This window comes from Meriones unguiculatus, chromosome 17 (genome assembly GCF_030254825.1).
Source record: "Meriones unguiculatus strain TT.TT164.6M chromosome 17, Bangor_MerUng_6.1, whole genome shotgun sequence".
NCBI lineage: Eukaryota > Metazoa > Chordata > Mammalia > Rodentia > Muridae > Meriones > Meriones unguiculatus.
The window spans coordinates 19,020,410-19,034,617 of record NC_083364.1 but is presented as its reverse complement, the minus strand read 5'-3'; the positions used below and the strand labels follow the sequence as shown (position 1 = coordinate 19,034,617).

At 38.5% G+C, this 14,208-nt stretch overlaps 1 pseudogene; it reads left to right on the top strand.

The window, feature by feature from the left end:
- Positions 1 to 12,572, top strand: part of LOC110546270 (zinc finger protein 160-like) — a 99,280-nt pseudogene extending 86,708 nt beyond the window's left edge.
- The last annotated feature ends 1,636 nt before the right edge of the window (positions 12,573 to 14,208 follow it).

Sequence of the window (14,208 nt, the reverse complement as noted above, 5' to 3'; positions counted from 1 at the left end):
ACTCAGATGTAGCCTGTGGTAGCTCAGTAACCAATTGGTTTCCCAAAGTGAGGGGAACAGGGACTATTTGTAACAGGAACTCAATGACTGGCTCTTTGGTCTCCCCACCCCCAAAGGGAGGAGCAGTCCTGTTAGGCCACAGAGGAGGGCTTTGCAGCCAGTCCTGAAGATACCTGATAAAACAGGATCAGATGAATGGGGAGGAGGTCCCCCCCATCAGTGGACTTGGAAAGGGGCACGGTGGAGATGAGGGAGGGAGGGAGGGAGGGACTGGGAGGGAATGAGGGATCGGGACACGGCTGGGATACAGAGTTAATAAAATGTAACTGATAAAAAAATAAAAATAAATAAATAAATAAATAAATAAATAAATAAATAAAAGAAATTTCAGTGAGCCCCTGAGTGCTCTGTATCTGTTTTGCTTTGTTTCAGACAGGGTCTAACTATGTAACTTTCTCTATTCTATAAATCTGTACATGGAACAGGCTGGACTGGCAATCATAGGTTCACATGTTTCTCCTGAAGTTTGGGATTAAAGCTGTGTACCATCATGCCCATAATATCCATTCTTTTTTGAAGTTAATAATTTTGATACAATTTTGCTGATATTACTATACAGTGTTGCTGTTTGTATGTATCTTTGTATATGTTACTATTCATTTCCCCTACAATGCTATAGTATGTTCAGTTGGCACAGAAATGGATAGCATTGTTTGTTTTCTGTTTTCTTCTTAAATGAATTGGTTAATGCATTTGAAATTCTATGATGTAAAATTGATGTATCAAGCACACAAAATTATGTAAATATGTTTTAAATGAAGTGTACTTTTACAATGCAGTCAGACACACCATTTCTGTTATGTACATGTATGGTACATTTTAGGATGCAGTGATCTTTGAGGACGTGCATGTGAACTTCACTCATGAAGAGTGGGCTTTGCTGGACCCTTCCCAGAAGAGTCTCTACAAAGATGTGATGCTGAAACCTACTGGCACTTCACTGCTGTGGGTAAGTCTAATTTTTCTTCACTTTTTTACTTAAGAGGACAAACTTTTTTTGAAAATGGCTCATTCTCTTCTGTGATTTAAATGTCAAAGAAGAAGCATGTGGTAAACAAATTAAGCATTCTGCTAAGGTTCACTGAAGATTGTAATTTCAGTTTTGCATAATTTCCAGTAATATATATTACATTTTCTGGTACTGTATTTTAGGTTATAAATGGGAAGATCATAACACTGAACATTGTCAAAGTTCTAGAAGACAAAGAAGGTAATTTTGATATGCAAGTTTTCATGTATCTGCCTCTGAAAGAATTGTAATTTACTCTGAAGTTTTAATGCAAAACCACAGTGTAAATAAGAATACCTTTGTGATGATTATTAAATTCTCATGGTAGCATGTATCTCAATGCCAGGTAGCTTATCATATTTTGTAGATCATTTCTTTAAGACACAAGACAAAATGACCAGCATTGGTGGGACATGCCCATTTTCCTAGCATTCAGGAGGCAGAAGCAGGTAGATCCCCAAGAGTCGGAGGCTAGGCTAGACTACAGAGTGAGTTGCAGGACAGCCAAGGCTACGCAGACAAACCGTGTCTTCAAAAACTCAACACCAAACCTCACCTCCACCCCCGCAAAAAGATAGAATGAAATAAGACAAGAAAAGGAGGCCTTAACAGATGTCATAATTTTAATCATAGCCGCATGACAGCCCTACTTTAGAATTGTCCATCTACTTAGTTTCTTTTATTTCTATTTATTCATTTTACATCCTGGTTGTAGCCCCTCCCTATCTCTACCATCCACCCTTACCTATTCTGCAGCAAAGGGGAGCTCCCTTTCATCCACCCAGCTCATCAAGTTTCATCAGGACTGACCATGTCCTCTTCCCTGTAGCCTGGCAAGGCAGTCCCACCAGAAGGCAGTGACCAAAAAGCTGGCAAGTGAGTCCGTCTCTACTTCAGTCTCTATTTCCCTTACTAGAGTACTCACATGAAGCCTAAGCTGCCCATCTGCTACATCTTAGTAGGGGGCCTAGGTCCAGTTCCTGCATGGACCTTGATTGATACTTCAGTCTCAGCAAGCCCCTCTGGGCACTGGTTAGTTGGCTTGTTGGTCTTTTTGTAGAGCTCCTGTCACCTCCAGGTCCTTTTCTCTTTCCTCCCCCTTTTCCAGAAGATTCCCTATTCATCACCATGTTTGGCTGTGAGTCTCAGCATCTGTTTTGAGGCACTGCTGGGTAGAGTCTCAGAGGACATCTCTGACAGGCTCCTGTCTGGAAGTTTATCAGAGCATAGTTCATAGTGTCAGGGGTTGGCACTCTCTGATGGGGTGGGTCTTTGGTTGGGCCAGGCATCATTTGTGCATTCCATTAATCTTTGCTCTGTCTGCTGTCTTTTTCCTTGCACATCTTGTAGGCAGGGTAATTTTGGGTTGAAGTTTTTGTGGGTGAGTTGGTGTCCCCTTCTTTACTAGAAGACTGATCTATTTAGAGGGTGTCCTCTTCAGTCTTTATCGTCTCTGCTACTAGGAGTCTCTGCCTGAATACTCCTCTTATCCTCCCTGGAGCCTATCCTGACTTAGGTCTCCAGCTTGTCACAGAGATACCCCACCCTCAGTTTTTTTTTTTTTTTCACTGAAGGCCCTCTGTCCTCTCTCCCCAGGTCTGATCTACACTCTCTTAACTCTCTACATCCTCTCTCCTCCTTGTTTCTTCTCTGTCTTCTCTTTCTACTGCTGTTTATTCTAGCTCCCCTTCCGAGATTTATGCGTCCTTCCTTGGATCCTGTATGTTGCTGATCTCCTTTGGGTCTGTGCCTCATAGTATGCTTATGTAGAGGTTAATGGCTAAAATCCACATATAAGTGAGTGTCTTTCTGGGTCTGGGTTACCTCACTCAGGATGAGCTTTTCTACTTCCATTTGCCTACAAATTTTATGATTGCTTTTAATAGCTGAGTAGTATACCATTGTGTAAATGTGTCACAATTCCTTTGTCCATTCTTTGGTTGAGGGCATCCAGGTTGTTTCCAGTTCCTGGCTTTTACAAATATAAAGTTGCTATGAAGATAGCTGAGCAGGTGTCCTTGTTGTATGGTACAGTGGCTTTTGGATATAGACCCAGAAGTGCTATAGCTGGATCTTAAGAGAAGGCTATTTCCAATTTTCTGAGAAACCACCATATTGATTTCCAAAGTGGTTGTACAAGTTTACACCCCCACCAGCAATGAAGGAGTGTTCCCCTTTCTCCATACCCTTGCCAGCATGTGCTATCACTTGAAATTTTGATTTTAGCCGTTCTGACCATTCTGAGATTTGCATTTCCCTGATGATTAAGGAAGTTGAACATTTTTTAAAGTGCTTCTTGGCCATTTGATATTTCTCTGTTGAGAATTCTCTGTTTAGTTCTGTGCCCCATTTTAAAACTGGGTGATTTTGTTTATTGGTGTTTGATTTCTAGAGTTTATTATATTAGTCCTTTGTCAGATGTAGGACTGGTGAAGATCTTTTCCCAATCTGTAGGTTGTCTTTTCATTCTATTGACAGTGTTCTTTGCCTTATAGAAGCTTTTCCATTTCTGGAAGTCCCAAGTCCCATTTATTAATTGTTGATCTTAGAGCCTGAGCTGTTGGTGTTCTGTTCAGGAAATTGTCTCCTGTGCCAATGAATTCAAGGCTCTTCCCCACTTTCTCTTCTAATAGATTTAGTGTACCTGCTGTTATATTAAGGTCTTTTGATCCACTTGGATTTGAGTTTTGTTCAAAGAGATAAATATGGATCTATTTACATTTTTCTAGATGTAGATGTCCAGGTAGACAGCACCATTTGCTGAAGATGTTGTCTTTTTTTCCATTGTATGTTTTTGGCTCCTTTGTAAAAAATGAAGTGACCGTAGGTATGTGGGTTTATTGCTGGGTCTTTGATTTGATTCTATTGCTCAACTAGTCTCTTTCCATGCCAGTATCATGCAGTTTTTATTGCTATTGTTCTGTGACTATCGCTTGAAGTCAGGGATGGAGATACCTCCAGAAGTTCTTTTATTGTATAGGATTGTTTTTAGCTATTCCAGATTTTTTGTTTTGTTTCTCCATATGAAATTTAGAATTGTTCTTCCAAGGTCTGTAAAGAACTGTCTTGCTATGTTGATGGGGATATACTGAATATGTATATTGCCTTGGGTAAGATGGCTATTTTTACTGTGTTAATCCTAAGGGTCCATGAGCATTGGACATCTTTCTATTTTTTGGTATCTTCTTCGATTTCCTTCTTCAGAGACTTGAAGTTCTTATCATATAGGACTTTCACTTCCTTGGTTAGAGTTACATCAAGATACTTTATATTATTTCTGGCTATTGTGAAGGGTGTAGTTTCCCTAATTTCTTTCTCAGCCTGTTTGTCATTTGTGTACAGGAAGGCTAATGATTTTTTTTTAATTAATCTTGTATCCAGCCACTTTGCTGAAGCTGTTTATCGGCTGTAGGAGTTGTCTGGTAGAATTTTGGGGGTCACTTATGTACTATCATATCATCTGCAAATCCCAATACTTTAACTTATCCTTTTCTGAATTGTATGCCCTTGTTCTTCTTTAGTTGTCTTCTTGCTCTAGCTAGAACTTCAAATACTATGTTAAAGAGGTATAGAGAGAGTGGGCAGACTTACCTTGTCCCCTATTTTAATGGAATTGATTTGAGTTTTTCTCCATTTAATTTGATGTTGGTAATTGGCTTGCTGTATATGACCTTTATTATGTTTAGATATGGGCCTTGTATCCCTGATCTCTCCAAGTAAAGTTCATAGCACTTAACATCTTCATTAGGAAATCAAAGAGATCGTAACTTATCAACACACCTGAAAGCCCTAGAACAGAAGAAAGTAAACATATCAAAGAGGAGTAGACAACAGGAAATAATTAACTCAGGGCTGAAGTTAATAAATTGGAATTAAAGAGAGTGATGTAAACAGTCAATGAAACATGAACTGGTTCTTTGAGAAAATCAACAAGATATACAAACCCCTAGCCAAACTTAACTAAAAGGCAGAGAGTGTGTCCAACTTAACAAAATCAGAAATGAAAAGGAGCCATCTACTTAGTTTTTTACCACCTAATTATTATAAAAGGCACACACATTGATAAGAAGAATGTGTTACTTCTCTCTCTACAAGACATCTGTCCTCTTGACCCCGCTCTTCCTATATCTGATCCCTACCCTCATTTCCCTCAGAGTTCACTCTCTTATCCTGATTTCTGTCTTAAATCACTTCTGCTGCTGCTGAGAGTCGAGTATCCCCCCTTGGACCATTTTAGTTTCTAAGTTTCTTTGGGTCTCTGAATTGTAGTATGACTATCCTATAATATGACTAATACCTGCTTATAAAGGAGTACATACCATGTGTCTTTCTGGGTCTGTGTTACCTCACTCAAGATGATCTTTTCTAGTCCCATCCATTTGCCTGCAAATACCATGATTTTCTTGTTTGTAATAGCTGACTCGTGTTCCATAGTATAAATGTATCATAGTTTCTGTATCCATTCTTTAGTTGAGGGAGAGAGAGGAGTAAAGGGTCATCTTCATTTTCTGCCTTAAAATGATGCCTTTGTGAGGTGGAGACTCAACTCTGTTGTACTGCTTCTGCTTGCTACCCTACTTTGTTTCCTAGTACCCACATCAGACAGCTCATAACTACTTAAAATTCCTGTTTGAAAAGATGTGATTCATGGTTCTGGCTCCCTTGGATACCAGGTATATACATAGTGTAAAGGTGTGTGTATGTTTTTGTGTGTGACTCCATATTGTAAAAGAGTTTTCATCATATATATATTATTTTTTAAAAAAGATCAATTTAATTAAGTCGTATTCTTGGAAGAAGGCCAATGGGAGTGAAATAGTGTGAGAATTTTGAGTGCTTATGGTGATACTCCAGGGAAACGTCACAAGTGTCTCATCACCTCATATTCCTTGAAACACAGAATTGTTTTTGGAATGTGTTTTCATGCTTATAACAGTTATAGCAGATAGGAGTAAGTTTCCTTCAAATTGCTTATTATTGCTTGTTGTTGTTATTCAGTTAACCCATTGGACTATTCTTTATATGTCTCAAGGAAGTATTGGGCAGATTCTGAAAGGATATTGAAAAGGCATATAAACAAAAGGGAAATATCCACCATTCAATTTTGGGTCACTTCAACCTTAATTGAGACTGGAGAGAAAAGTAAAATTTGATCCTAAGGAAAAGATGGCAGATGCCTGAGTGAATATAAACTGTGTGCTCAAACCTTTAGAAAAAAGGGAAGTTTTCCTGTTCAAGCAAAATTTAAAGTAAAAACAGCACCATAACAGCTATGCCAGCCCTCTACCAGAAGCCTTCTATATATATATATCTTCCATTAACCTGAGATGACTCAGGAGCATTTACTGAAGAATTTGGTAATCAATATCATCCTGAATTCTCTTCGAATTCTGTGAGGGTATAAAAAAGACTATGGTAATGCTAACTTTATGACTTAGGCAAGCTGTGGCACAGCAGAGAAATGAAATTCTTTTACCAATTTGTCCTTGATTCCTAAGCTGGGCTTGGTGTTTCCAGTTTAATTTCAGCAAAATGAAGGTGTTTATTAAGGATTAGACATGGATACAATGAAAAGCTTTAAAAAGCTTGTACTTCTTATGCACTCACTTTTACAGATAGTGATGAATATCCTTTAGTTGGTGCAATGATGAAGAATGTGTGCCCTGTGATTGCTCGCTGACAGATGAAGCCCATGCAGAAGCTGACAACTAGGATTAATGGGTAATACTGAATATGTCACATATGCTGACAGGGACTGATATATGGGTATCAACAAATAATCAGTTACATAACAAATCCCTTACAACCATCCCACATATTAGGGACATAACCATGGCTGCCTAGATGAAACTGAAACAGAATCTGACTTCAGGTCTACTTATATAAATATTATACAAGGTGCCTCTGGCCCTTATACTCGTTTCATAGGAAGACTCAAAGATGCTATTGAATAACAAGTGAAGGGGGAACAAATTTTTGAGGCGTTATTAAACAGCTGCCTTTTGATAACACCAGTGAAGACTGGCAAGTATTAATCAGGTCTGAGACAGAAAGGAAATGCAATAAACTTTCTAAAATATGGAGTAATGTAGGTAACCTAGAAAAAAATTAGCTGCTTTAGAAAGTTATGCTTGGGTGAGATAACTCAGTGGTTAAGAATACTGGGTGCTCTCAGAGGTTCTGAGTTCCATTCCCAGCAAACAAACAAACAAAAAAAAAACATGCCACTTCTTAGTTCTCCAGTAAGAAAGCTAATAGTTAATGCTGCTTTAAAGCCTCTGTGGTCATAAAAAACTGGATCCAACAAATAAAGAACAAGATGTTTTGTCTGTCTGTTTTGAATGTATAAGTTTACCATGTTTTTTTATGTCCTATCTATAGATTATTGGTAATTGAGTATGTTTAAAATAACAAAGTTAACTTAAACTTAAAACCTAGGGACATAACTTATATTCCAGATTTTGGAGAACTAAGATATGTTCATGTAACATCGATACTTTTTCAGGATTTATCATGGCAACTGTCTTAGCAGGAGAAGCCACCAAACATGTTATAAGTTGGTGCTTAAAATGTTTTGATAAAATTGATACTCCTTCCATTATAAAGACTGATAATGGTATGAGATATACTAGCCAAGCTTTTCAGCATTTTTGTGATCAAATGAATGTAAGTCATAGGACAGGTATTCTATACAATCCTCAAGGTCAAGGAATTGAGCATGCCCATGGATCTCTTAAGAACCAATTGAAAAAAAGTAAAAGGGGGGGGAGGGTTAATATCCTGAAACACGACAGAATTATCTTAATCATGCTCTCTTTAATTTTTTGAATGTGTATATAAAAGGCTGTTCTGTGGCTGATCGATTGTGGCACTCTAACACCAAACACAATTATGCCCAAGTAAAATGGAAAGATCCAATTACTGGAATATGGCAGGGCCCCTATTCTATATTAATATGGGTAAGAGCACATGTTTGTGTCTTTCTACAGGATGCTGAAGGAGCCCGGTGGATCCCAGAAAGGTTGGTGTGATTTATGGGAGACGTTTCCCAGAAGGAGGATGGTCCTACTGCTGATGATAATGAATTATGTCCTGATGGTGAATGGAGAGCTGTATGCTCCTGACCCACCTTTGTTATATCCTGCTCCTGAGAGATGTTGTGCAGAGAAGCCTTTTAGATACAACATGACTGGAACAGACAGATATATACCTGATTGGTCTGGTAATAAGGACAATTCTCAACAAAATCAGGAAAAATGAGAAAAAGGACTGACTGTGGGACTTTGGTGGTCTGATTCTGGTTTTCAGAAGGCCTATATTTAGAAGCTTGCTACAGAAACTCTCAGGAGCCCTGTAACTGCCTATGTAAATTCTCCTTATGCTTTTTTGTTTGGAATGATTAACATTTTTATACAAGACTCAACTGTAAATGTTTCTTGCCATCAATGTAAACTAACAAACTATTTCTAAGCTTCAAATGGACAACAGGTTCTGGCTGTTCGATAGCCTATTTTTATTATGGTTCCTGTGAATATTTCTCAGGCTTGGTATTCTGATAAGGGATTACAAGTGCTAGAAGAAATGCAAAGGACTTTAACTAGACCTAAAAGAATGGTTGGGTTAATTATTGCAGGTATTATGGCCCTCAAGGTCATCTTTTTATGTCACTTTTATGGAGGGTTATAGGACTTGGCTTATTACTTTTATTAAGAGCATGTCTCCTACCAATGATAATTAAAACCTTCATCAAGGGCGTCTAGAATGTTAATGCTGTTCTGCATAAGATTAAATGCCACCATCTACCCTAGTGGAAGTTGGTAGTCCAAAATGAGTAAGATCTCTCTGAGGAATATTCAACCTAAGACAGAGCATGAATGATGGAATTCATATATCAATGATGGGTAAGAATACATCTTTCAAGAGAGACAGCTTAGGACAGGCATAATCTGCTCTTATGCTATGGTCTTTTCAAAAAATATAAAAAAGGGAGACCTGTGGAGAGCTGCTTGTTTGTCAAGCTGCTTTGTTATTGGGTATTCAGTGAAAAACATGTTTTCACCCTGGCCTTCACCTTGAGACAGAGGTAAGCAGGATGTTTAGCTGAGTTCCTTTAACTTGGTTATGTGATCTTGGACCATATCCACCATGACCAAGTAGGCTTCCCCCTAAGGCATGCAGGGGTGGTTCAATATGTGGAAATCCATCAAAGTAAATAATCTACCATATAAAAAACGGAAAAAAATCCCACATGATGCAAAAAAAAAAAAAAAAACATTCATTTTTAAAGTCTTGGAGAGTTCAGGGATACAAGGTACATACCTAAACACAGTAAAGGCAATATACAGCAAGCCTATAGTCAACATCAAACTAAATCAATCTCACTGAAATCAGAGACAAGTCAAGGCTGCACACTCTCCTTACCACTTCAACATAGTACTTGAAATCCTAGCTAGAGCAATAAGACAACTAAAGGAGATCAAGGGGATACACATTGGAAAGGAAGAAGTCAAAGTATCACTATTTGCAGATAATATTATAGTATTCATAAATGACCCCAACAATTCAACCAGAGAATGCCTTCAGCTGAGAAACACCTTCATCAAAGTGGTTGGATACAAAATTAACTCAAAAATATCTGAAGCCCTCCCACATACAAAAGACAAATGGGCTGAGAAAAAAAATTAGGGAAACAACACCCTTCACAATAGCCACAAATACCATAAAGTACTTTGGTATGACTCTAATCAAGCAAGTCAAAGACCTGTATGAAAAAAACATCAAGTCTCTGAAAAAAGAAATCAAAGAAGATCAGAAGATGGAAAGAGCTTCCATGTTTATGGATTGGTAGAATTAACATAGTGAAAAATGGCCATCTTACCCAAAGCAATCTACAGATTCAACGCAGTTCCTATCAAAATACCAACACAATTCTTTACAGACCTTGAAAGAAAAAAAATTTAATTTCATACAGAAAAATAAAACCAGAATAGCTAACACAATCTAGTACAATAAAAGATCTGGAGGTATCTCTATCCCTGTTCTCAAGCTGTACTATAGAGGAGTAGTAATAAAAACTGCATGGTACTGGCATAGAAACAGACTGGTGAATCAATGAAATCTAATTGAAGATCTAGAAATCAAGTCACATACCTATGGATACTTTAATTTTGACAAAGAAGCTAAAACCATACAATGGAAAAAAGAAAACATCTTTAACAAACGGTGCTGGTCTTACTGGATGTCTATAACTAGAAAAATGCTAATAGAGCCATATTTATCACCCTGTACAAAAGTGAATCAAAGCCTTCAATGTAAAACAAGACACACTAAATCTTAGAAGAAAAAGCGGGAAGAGACTTGACCTCATTGGCATAGGAGACAACCTCCTGAACAGAACACCAACAGCACAGGCTCTAAGATCAGTAATCAATAAAAGAGATGTCATGATATTAAAAAGCTTCTGTAAAGTAAGGGACACTGTCAAGAACAACAGCCTACTGACTAGGAAAAGATCTTCACCAACCCTACCTCTGACAGAGGGCTGATATCCAGAATATAGAAAGAATTCAAGAAGTTAAATAGCAACAAACGAAGTAATCCATTTAAAAAATGGGGAACAGAGATAAACAGAATTCTCAACAGAGGGATATTGAACGGCAGAGAAACACTTAAAGAAATGCTCAACATCCTTAGTCATCCAGGAAATGTAAATGAAAATGACCCTCCGATTTCCCCTTAAACCCATCAGAATGGCCAAGAGCAAAAACTTAAGGGATGACACATGTTGGAGAGGCTGTAGAAAAAGGGGAATTCTCTGCCATTGCTGGTGGGAATGTAAACTTGTACAACTACTTTGGAAATCAGTCTGGTTCTTTCTCAGACAATTAGGAATAGTGCTACCTCAAGATCCAGCTATATAACCCCTGGCATATATCTGAAAGATGCTTAGCCATATAACAAGAACATTTGCTTAGCTATGTTTTATTAATAAAGCCAGAATCTGGAAACAACCTAGATGTCCCTCAACTACAGAATGGATACAGAAATTGTGGTACATTTACACAATGGAATACTACTCAGAAATTATAAACAAGGAAATCAAATTTGCAGGCAGATGGATGGAACTAAAAAGATCATCCTAAGTGAGGTAACCCAGACCCAGAAACACATATGTAGTATATATTTAGTTATAAGCAGATATCAGCCATATAATATAGGATAAACATACTAAAATCTATAGTCCTAAAGAAACTAAACAACAATGAGGACCTCAGGGAAGAGGCTTAATCCTCATTCAAAAGGGCAAATAGGACAGACATTGGAAGTAGGAGAAGACAGGGAACAGGACAGGTACCCTCCACAGGGGTCTCTGAAAGATTCCGTCCAATAGGGTATTGAAGCAGATGCTGAGACTCATAGCCAAACTTTGGGCAGAGTGCAGGGAATTTTTATGGAAGGGGGAGACAGAAAGACCTGGAGGGGACAGGAGCTACACAAGGAGAGCAACAGAGCCAAAAAAAAATCTGGGCTAAGGGATTCCTGCAGAGATGGATGAATCAACCAAGGACCATGCATGGAGAGGATCTAGACCTCCTGCTCAGATGTAGCCAGTGGTCAGCTCAATTTCCATGTGGGTTCCCTAACAAGGGGAGCAGGGACTGCCTCTTACATGGACTCAGTAGCCGACACTTTGATCGCCTCCCCCGGGGCAGGGGTCAGACTTGCTAGGCCACAGAGAAAGAGGATACAGACAGTCCTGATGAGACCTGATAGGCTAGGGTTAGATAGTAGGGGAGGAGTACAACTCTCAGTGGACTATGGGAGGGACATGGGGGGATAGGTAAGGACAGTGGGACCAACAAAAGTTGAGGGAGGGGGTTACAACTGGGATACAAAATGAATAATTTGTAAGAAATAATAAAGAAAAATTAAAAAAATATTCATTGTGATTAAAACATGAGGAAAATTATTGGGCACTGAATGCATTACTGAACACCACTGAGGACTCACTCACTTGAAATGAGCCCAACAAATAATGGGCAAAATACTGTATCCTGATTATATCTTGATTTTTTCAGGACTACTTCAAGCCTGGAAGAAAGTTTGAAAATCCAGGAGAAGTAATTGTATACCTGAAGCAGTACAATGCTCTCCTGAGTAAGCAGTATAAGTCATGGCCTCTAGGTCAAATAGGACATGAAAGGCTCATGGACATGTCCAGGGAAACTTCAGACAGCCTGCCCACCTGGATGCCACAGGAAACCACAGCCTTTGCAGAAGCTACATTCACAGTGTGTGTTGTGAACCTAAATTCAGTTCTACCTATGTAGAACTATATATGTTTCAGAGATAACAGCCTGTAGCAGGTTTATAAAATCTGAAAAATTTGGGAATCTTTTGTACATTTTGAAATAATCTGAATTCTTGAGGTTTCTGGAATCCATGGTACAGTTTTTAGATGCTGGCATATGTTGTCTCTTTCTAAATAATGTGTGATATGACAATTTGTTGGAAACAAGGTTTTATATCATTAAATTCCTATTACTATTAATCTGCTGAGAGATGGCATGATTTCCTCTAGTTAATGTTTTCTCCTGGAGAGCATCGTGTACATTTTATATGTTTATGACCATATTGAATAAGAAGAGGTCACCTTCTTAAAATAACCTTAGTTATTTTATTTTGATTTTATTCAGGATCAAACCCAAGTGCCTCACATGTGATAGGCAAATACTCTGCCACTGAGTTAGCTTTTATAAAGAATTTCCTTTAGCTGGTTATGTGACTCACACCCGTAATCCAAACACTTGAAAAGTTGAAGTAGGACCTTATTTAGCATGGAGTGAAACTTCACTCCAAAACCACAAAGCAATTTTCTCCTTATAGGACCAAGATTTCACCAGTGCATATGCTGTGCAAATTCTAGAGTGTGTTGTTGAGAAATAAAATGTGAAGTTTTCTGAGGCCAGTTGGCCACCCTGCCATGATAGGGGTAAGCTTTTCATTGGCAAGAGCTAAAAGATTTTAAAACTAATGTCACTGTCACCTTGTTTTGCCCCTTTCTAAAAGTTGCTCTTTATCTATGTACTACTACACTTTTATTTAATCAATGTGTTTAATTACCTGAGGATGGGGGCTCACACCTGTCATCCTAGTACTTTAGAGAAAGACACAGAAATTCAAGACTCAACTGGGCCAAATAGTTTCAGAATAGCCAAAGATACAAAGAGATCCTGTTACAAAATACTCACAAAAGTTGGAGATAGGTATATCTAAGTATATTTGTATATTTAAGTATACGAATTAGACCAGCTGTGGGTTAAAATTCAAATAAACAGTGAAAGAAGTATGGCTCAGGAGGAAAAGTATATACTATGCAAGCCAGATACCTAAGGTTGATCCCAGGATCCCTTTGTGGAAGGAGAAACCAACTTAAAATTGTCCTCTGAACTTCAAACTCTCATCACAGCACTCCTGTTCCTGTCATGACACATATACCCCCACACAGATACACAATACTATTTTGTAATTGTCTAAACAGGAATTTTGGTCTTGGGCTAAATTTAAAAACTTGTGATTGGATTAAAATGTCAAGTCGACTTATATATATGTATTATTTAATACATTATTGCAATGAAGAAGTATTCTTTCCATTTTTTAATTTTTATTTATTACACTTTATTCACTTTATATCCCCCTGTGGCCCTCTTCCTCCTCCCCTCCCAATCCCACCATAAATCCCCCTTTCTCCACACATGCCCCTCCATGTCCACTGATTGGGGAGGTCTTTTTCTCCTTCCTTCTGATCCTAGTCTATCAGGTCTCATCAGGAGTGGTTGCACTGTCTTCTTCTGTGGCCCGGTAAGGATTCCCATCAGGGGGAGGTGATCAAAGAGCAGGCCAATCAGTTCATGTCAGAGACAGTCCCTGTTCCCATTACTATGGAACCCACTTGGACACTGAACTGCCATGGGCAACATCTGTGCAGGGGTTCTAGTTTATCTCCACCAATGGTCCTTGGTTGGAATATCAATCTCAGAAAAAGACCCCTGTGCCCAGATTTTTGGTTCTGTTGCTCTCCTTGTGGAGCTCCTGTCCTCTCCAGGTCTTATTATTTCCTACTTTCATGAAATTCCCTG